The sequence below is a fragment of the Dasypus novemcinctus genome, chromosome 19 (assembly GCF_030445035.2).
Source record: "Dasypus novemcinctus isolate mDasNov1 chromosome 19, mDasNov1.1.hap2, whole genome shotgun sequence".
Classification (NCBI taxonomy): domain Eukaryota; kingdom Metazoa; phylum Chordata; class Mammalia; order Cingulata; family Dasypodidae; genus Dasypus; species Dasypus novemcinctus.
Window position 1 is genome coordinate 67,469,104 of NC_080691.1, and position 13,504 is coordinate 67,482,607.

Genomic DNA, 13,504 nt, shown 5'->3' on the forward strand with positions numbered 1-13,504 from the left:
TGCTTAGTTCTCAGAAGTAAATCATATGTGCCATGCTGTTCCATTTAGGTTTAAAGAGTTAGGTGCTATACCCTCGGTAATGCTCTCCTGTACAGGAAATGCTAGTTCTGAAGATACGAATGTTAGCACAAAAACTGAAGGAAAGGAGATAGCTGCAAAATCTCTGCACACAGTGCTTAGTTCTCAGAAGTAAATCATATGGTCCATGTTGTTTCATTTAGGTTTAAAGAGTTAGGTGCTTTACCCGCTTTAATGCTTTCCTATAGTGTAAACGCTAGTTTTAGATATAGGAATGTTAGCAGAAAAACTGAAGGAAAGGAGATAGCTGCAAAATCTCTGCACACAATGCTTACTTCTCAGAAGTAAATCATATGTGCCATGCTGTTCCATTTAGGTTTAAAGAGTTAGGTGCTATACCCTCGGTTATGCTTTCCTGTGCAGGAAATGCTAGTTCTGGAGATACGAATGTTAGCATAAAAACTGAAGGAAAGGAGATAGCTGCAAAATCTCTGCACACAATCCTTAGTTCTCAGAAGTAAATCATATGTGCCATGTTTTTTCATTTAGGTTTGAAGTTTTATGTGCCATACTCGCGGTAATGCTTTCCTATAGTGTAAATGCTAGTTTTAGATATAGGAATGTTAGCACAAAAACTGAAGGAAAGGAGATACCTGCAAAATCTCTGCACACAATGCTTAGTTCTCAGAAGAAAATCATATGTGCCATGTTGTTTCACATACGTTTAAAGAGTTAGGTGCTATACCCTCGGTAATGCTTTCCTGTATAGGAAATGCTAGTTCTGGAGATACGAAAGTTAGCACAAAAACTGAAGGAAAGGAGATAGCTGCAAAATCTCTGCACTCAATGCTTAGTTCTCAGAAGTAAATCATATTTGTCATGTAGTTTCATTTAGGTTTAAACAGTTAGGTGCTATACCCTCGACTATGCTTTCCTGTATAGGAAATGCTAGTTCTGGAGATACGAATGTTAGCACAAAAACTGAAGGAAAGGAGATAGCTGCAAAATCTCTGCACACAATGCTTAGCTCTCAGAAGTAAATCATATGTGCAAGGTTGTTTCATTTAGGTTCAAAGAGTTAGGTACTATACCCCCGGGAATGCTTTCCTATAGTGTAAATGCTAGTTTTAGATATAGGAATGTTAGCACAAAAACTGAAGGAAAGGAGATAGCTGCAAAATCTCTGCACGCAGTGCTTAGTTTTCAGAAGTAAATCATATGTGCCATGTTGTTTCATTTAGGTTTAAAGAGTTATGTGCCATACCGCGGTAATGCTTTCCTATAGTGTAAATGAGAGTTTTAGATATAGGAATGTTAGCACAAAAACTGAAGGAAAGGAGATAGCTGCAAAATCTCTGCACACAATGCTTAGTTCTCAGAAGTAAATCATAGGGTCCATGTCGTTTCATTTAGGTTTAAATAGTTAGGTGCTATTCCCTCGGTTATGCTTTCCTGTATAGGAAATGCTAGTTCTGGAGTAACGAATGTTAGCACAAAAACTGAAGGAAAGGAGATAGCTGTAAAATCTCTGCACACAATGCTTAGTTCTCAGAAGTAATTCATATGTGCCATGTTGTTTCATTTAGGTTTAAACAGGTAGGTGCTATACCCTCGGTTATGCTTTCCTGTATAGGAAATGCTAGTTCTGGAGATACGAATGTTAGAAGAAAAACTGAAGGAAAGGCGATAGCTTCAAAATCTCTGCACACAATGCTTAGTTCTCAGAAGTAAATCATATGGTCCATGTTGTTTCAATTAGGTTTAAAGAGTTAGGTGCTATACCACCGGTAATGATATCCTATAGTGTAAATGCTGGTTTCAGGTATAGGAATGTTAGTACAAAAACTGAAGGAAAGGAGATAGCTGCAAAATCTCTGCACACATTATTTAGGTCTGAGAAGTGAATCATATGTGCAATGTTTTTTCATTTAGGTTTGAAGTGTTATGTGCCATACCCGCGGTAATGCTTTCCTATACTGTAAATGCTAGGTTTAGATATAGGAATGTTAGCACAAAAACTGAAGGAAAGGAGATAGCTGCAAAATCTCTGCACACAATGCTTAGTTCTCAGAAGTAAATCATATGTGCCATGTTGTTTCATTTAGGTTTAATGAGTTATGTACCATACCCGCGGTAATGCTTTCCTATAGTGTAAATGCTACTTTTAGATATAGGAATGTTAGCACAAAATCTGAAGGAAAGGAGATAGCGGCAAAATCTCTGTACACAATGCTTAGTTCTCAGAAGTAAATCATATTTGTCATGTTGTTTCATTTAGGTTTAAACAGTTAGGTGCTATACCCTCGGTTATGCTTTCCTGTATAGGAAATGCTAGTTCTGGAGATACGAATGTTAGCACAAAAACTGAAGGAAAGGAGATAGCTGCAAAATCTCTGCACACAATGCTTAGTTCTCAGAAGTAAATCATATGTGCCATGTTGTTTCATTTAGGTTCAAAGAGTTAGGTGCTATACCCGCGGTAATGCTTTCCTATACTGTAAATGCTAGTTTTAGATATAGGAATGTTAGCACAAAAACTGAAGGAAAGGAGATAGCTGCAAAATCTCTGCACAAAATGCTTAGTTCTCAGAAGTGAATCATATGTGCAATGTTGTTTCATTTAGGTTTAAAGAGTTAGGTGCTATACCCGCGGAAATGCTTTCCTATAGTGTAAATGCTAGTTTTAGATATAGGAATGTTAGCACAAAAACAGAAGGAAAAGAGAGAGTTGCAAAATCTCTGCATACAATGCTTAGTTCTCAGAAGTATATCATATGTGCCATGTTGTTTCATTTAGGTTTAAACAGTTAGGTGCTATAACCTCGGTTATGCTTTCCTGTATAGGAAATGCTAGTTCTGGAGATACGAATGTTAGCACAAAAACTGAAGGAAAGGAGATAGCTGCAAAATCTCTGCACACAATGCTTAGTTCTCAGAAGTAAATAATATGTGCAAGGTTGTTTCATTGAATTTCAAAGAGTTAGGTGCTATACCCCCGGGAATGCTTTCCTATAGTGTAAATGCTAGTTTTAGATATAGGAATGTTAGCACAAAAACTGAAGGAAAGGAGATAGCTGCAAAATCTCTGCACACAGTGCTTAGTTCTCAGAAGTAAATCATATGTGCCATGTTGTTTCATTTAGTTTTAAAGAGTTATGTGCCATACCGCGGTAAGGCTTTCCTATAGTGTAAATGATAGTTTTAGATATAGGAATGTTAGCACAAAAACTGAAGGAAAGGAGATACCTGCAAAATCTCTGCACACAATGCTTAATTCTCAGAAGTAAATCATATGTTCCATGTTGTTTCATTTAGGTTTAAATAGTTAGGTGGTATACCCTCGGTTATGCTTTCCTGTATAGGAAATGCTAGTTCTGGAGAAACGAATGTTAGCACAAAAACTGAAGGAAAGGAGATAGCTGCAAAATCTCTGCACACAATGCTTAGTTCTCAGAAGTAAATCATATGTGCCATGTTGTTTCATTTAGGTTAAACAGGTAGGTGCTGTACCCTCGGTTATGCTTTCCTGTATAGGAAATGCTAGTTCTGGAGATACGAATGTTAGCAGAAAAACTGAAGGAAAGGAGATAGCTTCAAAATCTCTGCACACAATGCTTAGTTCTCAAAAGTAAATCATATGGTCCATGTTGTTTCATTTAGGTTTAAAGAGTTAGGTGCTATACCACCGGTAATGATATCCTATAATGTAAATGCTGGTTTCAGGTATAGGAATGTTAGTACAAAAACTGAAGGAAAGGAGATGGCTGCAAAATCTCTGCACACAATATTTAGGTCTGAGAAGTGAATCATATGTGCAATGTTTTTTCATTTAGGTTTGAAGTGTTATGTGCCATACCCGCGGTAATGCTTTCCTATAGTGTAAATGCTAGGTTTAGATATAGGAATGTTAGCACAAAAACTGAAGGAAAGGAGATAGCTGCAAAATCTCTGCACACGATGCTTAGTTCTCAGAAGTAAATCATATGTGCCATGTTGTTTCATTTAGGTTTAATGAGTTATGTACCATACCCGCGGTAATGCTTTCCTATAGTGTAAATGCTAGTTTTAGATATAGGAATGTTAGCACAAAATCTGAAGGGAAGGAGATAGCTGCAAAATCTCTGTACACAATGCTTAGTTCTCAGAAGTAAATCATATTTGTCATGTTGTTTCATTTAGGTTTAAACAGTTAGGTGCTATACCCTCGGTTATGCTTTCCTGTATAGGAAATGCTAGTTCTGGAGATACGAATGTTAGCACAAAACTGAAGGAAAGGAGATAGCTGTAAAATCCCTGCACACAATGCTTAGTTCTCAGAAGTAAATCATATGTGCCATGTTGTTTCATTTAGGTTCACAGAGTTAGGTGCTATACCCGTGGGAATTCTTTCCTATAGTGTAAATGCTAGTTTTAGATATAGGAATGTTAGCACAAAAACTGAAGGAAAGGAGATAGCTGCAAAATCTCTGCACACAGTGCTTAGTTGTCAGAAGTAAATCATATGTGCCAAGTTGTTTCATTTAGGTTTAAACAGTTAGGTGCTATACCCTCGGTTATGCTTTCCTGTATAGGAAATGCTAGTTCTGGAGATACGAATGTTAGCACAAAAACTGAAGGAAAGGAGATAGCTGCAAAATCTCTGCACACAATGCTTAGTTCTCAGAAGAAAATCATATGTGCCATGTTGTTTCACATACGTTTAAAGAGTTAGGTGCTATACCCTCGGTAATGTTTTCCTGTATAGGAAATGCTAGTTCTGGAGATACGAATGTTAGCACAAAAACTGAAGGAAAGGAGATAGATGCAAAATCTCTGCACTCAATGCTTAGTTCTCAGAAGTAAATCATATTTGTCATGTTGTTTCATTTAGGTTTAAACAGTTAGGTGCTATACCCTCGGTTATGCTTTCCTGTATAGGAAATGCTAGTTCTGGAGATACGAATGTTAGCACAAAAACTGAAGGAAAGGAGATAGCTGCAAAATCTCTGCACACAATGCTTAGTTCTCAGAAGTAAATCATATGTGCCATGTTGTTTCATTTAGGTTCAGAGAGTTAGGTGCTATACCCCCGGGAATGCTTTCCTATAGTGTAAATGCTAGTTTTAGATATAGGAATGTTAGCACAAAAACTGAAGGAAAGGAGATAGCTGCAAAATCTCTGCACACAATGCATATTTCTCAGAAGTAAATCATATGTGCCATGTTGTTTCATTTAGGTTTAAACAGGTAGGTGCTATACCCTCGGTTATGCTTTCCTGTATAGGAAAGGCTAGTTCTGGAGATACGAATGTTAGCACAAAAGCTGAGGGAAAGGAGATAGCTGCAAAATCTCTGCACACAATGCTTAGCTCTCAGAAGTAAATCATATGTGCAAGGTTGTTTCATTTAGGTTCAAAGAGTTAGGTACTATACCCCCGGGAATGCTTTCCTATAGTGTAAATGCTAGTTTTAGATATAGGAATGTTAGCACAAAAACTGAAGGAAAGGAGATAGCTGCAAAATCTCTGCACACAGTGCTTAGTTTTCAGAAGTAAATCATATGTGCCATGTTGTTTCATTTAGGTTTAAAGAGTTATGTGCCATACCGCGGTAATGCTTTCCTATAGTGTAAATGAGAGTTTTAGATATAGGAATGTTAGCACAAAAACTGAAGGAAAGGAGATAGCTGCAAAATCTCTGCACACAATGCTTAGTTCTCAGAAGTAAATCATAGGGTCCATGTTGTTTCATTTAGGTTTAAATAGTTAGGTGCTATTCCCTCGGTTATGCTTTCCTGTATAGGAAATGCTAGTTCTGGAGTAACGAATGTTAGCACAAAAACTGAAGGAAAGGAGATAGCTGTAAAATCTCTGCACACAATGCTTAGTTCTCAGAAGTAATTCATATGTGCCATGTTGTTTCATTTAGGTTTAAACAGGTAGGTGCTATACCCTCGGTTATGCTTTCCTGTATAGGAAATGCTAGTTCTGGAGATACGAATGTTAGAAGAAAAACTGAAGGAAAGGCGATAGCTTCAAAATCTCTGCACACAATGCTTAGTTCTCAGAAGTAAATCATATGGTCCATGTTGTTTCAATTAGGTTTAAAGAGTTAGGTGCTATACCACCGGTAATGATATCCTATAGTGTAAATGCTGGTTTCAGGTATAGGAATGTTAGTACCAAAACTGAAGGAAAGGAGATAGCTGCAAAATCTCTGCACACATTATTTAGGTCTGAGAAGTGAATCATATGTGCAATGTTTTTTCATTTAGGTTTGAAGTGTTATGTGCCATACCCGCGGTAATGCTTTCCTATACTGTAAATGCTAGGTTTAGATATAGGAATGTTAGCACAAAAACTGAAGGAAAGGAGATAGCTGCAAAATCTCTGCACACAATGCTTAGTTCTCAGAAGTAAATCATATGTGCCATGTTGTTTCATTTAGGTTTAATGAGTTATGTACCATACCCGCGGTAATGCTTTCCTATAGTGTAAATGCTAGTTTTAGATATAGGAATGTTAGCACAAAATCTGAAGGAAAGGAGATAGCTGCAAAATCTCTGTACACAATGCTTAGTTCTCAGAAGTAAATCATATTTGTCATGTTGTTTCATTTAGGTTTAAACAGTTAGGTGCTATACCCTCGGTTATGCTTTCCTGTATAGGCAAATGCTAGTTCTGGAGATACGAATGTTAGCACAAAAACTGAAGGAAAGGAGATAGCTGCAAAATCTCTGCACACAATGCTTAGTTCTCAGAAGTAAATCATATGTGCCATGTTGTTTCATTTAGGTTCAAAGAGTTAGGTGCTATACCCGCGGTAATGCTTTCCTATACTGTAAATGCTAGTTTTAGATATAGGAATGTTAGCACAAAAACTGAAGGAAAGGAGATAGCTGCAAAATCTTTGCACAAAATGCTTAGTTCTCAGAAGTGAATCATATGTGCAATGTTGTTTCATTTAGGTTTAAAGAGTTAGGTGCTATACCCGCGGAAATGCTTTCCTATAGTGTAAATGCTAGTTTTAGATATAGGAATGTTAGCACAAAAACAGAAGGAAAGGAGAGAGTTGCAAAATCTCTGCATACAATGCTTAGTTCTCAGAAGTATATCATATGTGCCATGTTGTTTCATTTAGGTTTAAAGAGTTAGGTGCTATAACCTCGGTTATGCTTTCCTGTATAGGAAATGCTAGTTCTGGAGATACGAATGTTAGCACAAAAACTGAAGGAAAGGAGATAGCTGCAAAATCTCTGCACACAATGCTTAGTTCTCAGAAGTAAATAATATGTGCAAGGTTGTTTCATTGAATTTCAAAGAGTTAGGTGCTATACCCACGGGAATGCTTTCCTATAGTGTAAATGCTAGTTTTAGATATAGGAATGTTAGCACAAAAACTGAAGGAAAGGAGATAGCTGCAAAATCTCTGCACACAGTGCTTAGTTCTCAGAAGTAAATCATATGTGCCATGTTGTTTCATTTAGTTTTAAAGAGTTATGTGCCATACCGCGGTAATGCTTTCCTGTAGTGTAAATGATAGTTTTAGATATAGGAATGTTAGCACAAAAACTGAAGGAAAGGAGATACCTGCAAAATCTCTGCACACAATGCTTAATTCTCAGAAGTAAATCATATGTTCCATGTTGTTTCATTTAGGTTTAAATAGGTGGTATACCCTCGGTTATGCTTTCCTGTATAGGAAATGCTAGTTCTGGAGAAACGAATGTTAGCACAAAAACTGAAGGAAAGGAGATAGCTGCAAAATCTCTGCACACAATGCTTAGTTCTCAGAAGTAAATCATATGTGCCATGTTGTTTCATTTAGGTTAAACAGGTAGGTGCTGTACCCTCGGTTATGCTTTCCTGTATAGGAAATGCTAGTTCTGGAGATACGAATGTTAGCAGAAAACTGAAGGAAAGGAGATAGCTTCAAAATCTCTGCACACAATGCTTAGTTCTCAGAAGTAAATCATATGGTCCATGTTGTTTCATTTAGGTTTAAAGAGTTAGGTGCTATACCACCGGTAATGATATCCTATAATGTAAATGCTGGTTTCAGGTATAGGGAATGTTAGTACAAAAACTGAAGGAAAGGAGATAGCTGCAAAATCTCTGCACACAATATTTAGGTCTGAGAAGTGAATCATATGTGCAATGTTTTTTCATTTAGGTTTGAAGTGTTATGTGCCATACCCGCGGTAATGCTTTCCTATAGTGTAAATGCTAGGTTTAGATATAGGAATGTTAGCACAAAAACTGAAGGAAAGGAGATAGCTGCAAAATCTCTGCACACGATGCTTAGTTCTCAGAAGTAAATCATATGTGCCATGTTGTTTCATTTAGGTTTAATGAGTTATGTACCATACCCGCGGTAATGCTTTCCTATAGTGTAAATGCTAGTTTTAGATATAGGAATGTTAGCACAAAATCTGAAGGGAAGGAGATAGCTGCAAAATCTCTGTACACAATGCTTAGTTCTCAGAAGTAAATCATATTTGTCATGTTGTTTCATTTAGGTTTAAACAGTTAGGTGCTATACCCTCGGTTATGCTTTCCTGTATAGGGAAATGCTAGTTCTGGAGATACGAATGTTAGCACAAAACTGAAGGAAAGGAGATAGCTGTAAAATCCCTGCACACAATGCTTAGTTCTCAGAAGTAAATCATATGTGCCATGTTGTTTCATTTAGGTTCACAGAGTTAGGTGCTATACCCGTGGGAATTCTTTCCTATAGTGTAAATGCTAGTTTTAGATATAGGAATGTTAGCACAAAAACTGAAGGAAAGGAGATAGCTGCAAAATCTCTGCACACAGTGCTTAGTTGTCAGAAGTAAATCATATGTGCCAAGTTGTTTCATTTAGGTTTAAACAGTTAGGTGCTATACCCTCGGTTATGCTTTCCTGTATAGGAAATGCTAGTTCTGGAGATACGAATGTTAGCACAAAAACTGAAGGAAAGGAGATAGCTGCAAAATCTCTGCACACAATGCTTAGTTCTCAGAAGTAAATCATATGTGCCATGTTGTTTCATTTAGGTTCAAAGAGTTAGGCGCTATACCTGTGGTAATGTTTTCCTATAGTGTAAATGCTAGTTTTAGGTATAGGAATGTTAGCCCAAAAACTGAAGGAAAGGAGATAGCTGCAAAATCTCTGTACACAATGCTTAGTTCTCAGAAGTAAATCATATGTGCCATGTTGTTTCATTTATGTTCAAAGAGTTAGGTGCTATACCCGTGGTAATGCTTTCCTATAGTGTAAATGCTAGTTTTAGATATAGGAATACTAGCACAAAAACTGAAGGAAAGGAGATAGCTGCAAACTCTACACACAATGCTTATTTCTCAGAAGAAAATCATATGTGCCATGTTGTTTCATTTAGGTTCAAAGAGTTAGGTGCTATACCCGCGGAAATGCTTTCCTATAGTGTAAATGCTAGTTTTAGATATAGGAATGTTAGCACAAAAACAGAAGGAAAGGAGAGAGTTGCAAAATCTCTGCATACAATGCTTAGTTCTCAGAAGTATATCATATGTGCCATGTTGTTTCATTTAGGTTTAAACAGTTAGGTGCTATAACCTCGGTTATGCTTTCCTGTATAGGAAATGCTAGTTCTGGAGATACGAATGTTAGCACAAAAACTGAAGGAAAGGAGATATCTGCAAAATCTCTGCACACAATGCTTAGTTCTCAGAAGTAAATAATATGTGCAAGGTTGTTTCATTGAATTTCAAAGAGTTAGGTGCTATACCCCCGGGAATGCTTTCCTATAGTGTAAATGCTAGTTTTAGATATAGGAATGTTAGCACAAAAACTGAAGGAAAGGAGATAGCTGCAAAATCTCTGCACACAGTGCTTAGTTCTCAGAAGTAAATCATATGTGCCATGTTGTTTCATTTAGTTTTAAAGAGTTATGTGCCATACCGCGGTAATGCTTTCCTATAGTGTAAATGATAGTTTTAGATATAGGAATGTTAGCACAAAAACTGAAGGAAAGGAGATACCTGCAAAATCTCTGCACACAATGCTTAATTCTCAGAAGTAAATCATATGTTCCATGTTGTTTCATTTAGGTTTAAATAGTTAGGTGGTATACCCTCGGTTATGCTTTCCTGTATAGGAAATGCTAGTTCTGGAGAAACGAATGTTAGCACAAAAACTGAAGGAAAGGAGATAGCTGCAAAATCTCTGCACACAATGCTTAGTTCTCAGAAGTAAATCATATGTGCCATGTTGTTTCATTTAGGTTAAACAGGTAGGTGCTGTACCCTCGGTTATGCTTTCCTGTATAGGAAATGCTAGTTCTGGAGATACGAATGTTAGCAGAAAAACTGAAGGAAAGGAGATAGCTTCAAAATCTCTGCCACACAATGCTTAGTTCTCAGAAGTAAATCATATGGTCCATGTTGTTTCATTTAGGTTTAAAGAGTTAGGTGCTATACCACCGGTAATGATATCCTATAATGTAAATGCTGGTTTCAGGTATAGGAATGTTAGTACAAAAACTGAAGGAAAGGAGATAGCTGCAAAATCTCTGCACACAATATTTAGGTCTGAGAAGTGAATCATATGTGCAATGTTTTTTCATTTAGGTTTGAAGTGTTATGTGCCATACCCGCGGTAATGCTTTCCTATAGTGTAAATGCTAGGTTTAGATATAGGAATGTTAGCACAAAAACTGAAGGAAAGGAGATAGCTGCAAAATCTCTGCACACGATGCTTAGTTCTCAGAAGTAAATCATATGTGCCATGTTGTTTCATTTAGGTTTAATGAGTTATGTACCATACCCGCGGTAATGCTTTCCTATAGTGTAAATGCTAGTTTTAGATATAGGAATGTTAGCACAAAATCTGAAGGGAAGGAGATAGCTGCAAAATCTCTGTACACAATGCTTAGTTCTCAGAAGTAAATCATATTTGTCATGTTGTTTCATTTAGGTTTAAACAGTTAGGTGCTATACCCTCGGTTATGCTTTCCTGTATAGGAAATGCTAGTTCTGGAGATACGAATGTTAGCACAAAACTGAAGGAAAGGAGATAGCTGTAAAATCCCTGCACACAATGCTTAGTTCTCAGAAGTAAATCATATGTGCCATGTTGTTTCATTTAGGTTCACAGAGTTAGGTGCTATACCCGTGGGAATTCTTTCCTATAGTGTAAATGCTAGTTTTAGATATAGGAATGTTAGCACAAAAACTGAAGGAAAGGAGATAGCTGCAAAATCTCTGCACACAGTGCTTAGTTGTCAGAAGTAAATCATATGTGCCAAGTTGTTTCATTTAGGTTTAAACAGTTAGGTGCTATACCCTCGGTTATGCTTTCCTGTATAGGAAATGCTAGTTCTGGAGATACGAATGTTAGCACAAAAACTGAAGGAAAGGAGATAGCTGCAAAATCTCTGCACACAATGCTTAGTTCTCAGAAGTAAATCATATGTGCCATGTTGTTTCATTTAGGTACAAAGAGTTAGGTGCTATACCTGTGGTAATGTTTTCCTATAGTGTAAATGCTAGTTTTAGGTATAGGAATGTTAGCCCAAAAACTGAAGGAAAGGAGATAGCTGCAAAATCTCTGTACACAATGCTTCGTTCTCAGAAGTAAATCATATGTGCCATGTTGTTTCATTTATGTTCAAAGAGTTAGGTGCTATACCCGTGGTAATGCTTTCCTATAGTGTAAATGCTAGTTTTAGATATAGGAATACTAGCACAAAAACTGAAGGAAAGGAGATAGCTGCAAACTCTACACACAATGCTTATTTCTCAGAAGAAAATCATATGTGCCATGTTGTTTCATTTAGGTTCAAAGAGTTAGGTGCTATACCCGCGGAAATGCTTTCCTATAGTGTAAATGCTAGTTTTAGATATAGGAATGTTAGCACAAAAACAGAAGGAAAGGAGAGAGTTGCAAAATCTCTGCATACAATGCTTAGTTCTCAGAAGTATATCATATGTGCCATGTTGTTTCATTTAGGTTTAAACAGTTAGGTGCTATACCCTCGGTTATGCTTTCCTGTATAGGAAATGCTAGTTCTGGAGATACGAATGTTAGCACAAAAACTGAAGGAAAGGAGATAGCTGCAAAATCTCTGCACACAATGCTTAGTTCTCAGAAGTAAATCATATGTGCCATGTTGTTTCATTTAGGTTTAAATCGTTAGGTGCTATAACCTCGGTTATGCTTTCCTGTATAGGAAATGCTAGTTCTGGAGATACGAATGTTAGTACAAAAACTGAAGGAAAGGAGATAGCTGCAAAATCTCTGCACACAATGCTTAGTCCTCAGAAGTGATTCATATGTGCAATGTTGTTTCATTTATGTTTAAAGAGTTAGGTGCTATACCCGCGGTAATGCTTTCCTATAGTGTAAATGCTAGTTTTACATATAGGAATCTTACCACAAAAACTGAAGGAAAGGAGATAGTTGCAAAATCTCTGCACACAATGCTTAGTTCTCAGAAGTATATCATATGTGTCATGTTGTTTCATTTAGGTTTAAACAGTTAGGTGCTATACCCTCGGTTATGCTTTCCTGTATAGGAAATGCTTGTTCTGGAGATACGAATGTTAGCACAAAAACTTAAGGAAAGGAGATAGCTGCAAAATCTCTGCACACAATGCTTAGTTCTCAGAAGTAAATCATATGTGCCATGTTGTTTCATTTAGGTTTAAAGAGTTAGGTGCTATACCCGCGGAAATGCTTTCCTATAGTGTAAATGCTAGTTTTAGATATAGGAATGTTAGCACAAAAACAGAAGGAAAGGAGAGAGTTGCAAAATCTCTGCATACAATGCTTAGATTTCAGAAGAAAATCATATGTGCCATGTTGTTTCATTTAGGTTTAAAGAGTTATGTGCCATAGCCGCGGTAATGCTTTCCTGTAGTGTAAATGTTAGTTTTAGATAAAGGAATGTTAGCACAAAAACTGAAGGAAAGGAGATAGTTGAAAATTTGTGCACACAATTCTTATTTCTCAGAAGTAAATCATATGTGCCATGTTGTTTCATTTAGGTTCAAAGAGTTAGGTGCTATACCTGCGGTAATGTTTTCCTATAGTGTAAATGCTAGTTTTAGATATAGGAATGTTAGCACAAAAACTGAAGGAAAGGAGATAGCTGCAAAATCTCTGCACACAATGCTTAGTTCTCAGAAGAAAATCATATATGCCATGTTGTTTCACATAGGTTTAAAGAGTTAGGTGCTATACCCTCGGTAATGCTTTCCTGTATAGGAAATGCTAGTTCTGGAGATACGAATGTGAGCACAAAAACTGAAGGAAAGGAGATAGCTGCAAAATCTCTGCACACAGTGCTTAGTTCTCAGAAGTAAATCATATGGTCCATGTTGTTTCATTTAGGTTTAAAGAGTTAGGTGCTTTACCCGCTTTAATGCTTTCCTATAGTGTAAATGCTAGTTTTAGATATAGGAATGTTAGCACAAGAAATGAAGGAAAGGAGATAGCTGCAAAATCTCTGCACACAATGCTTAGTTCTCAGAAGTAAATCCTAA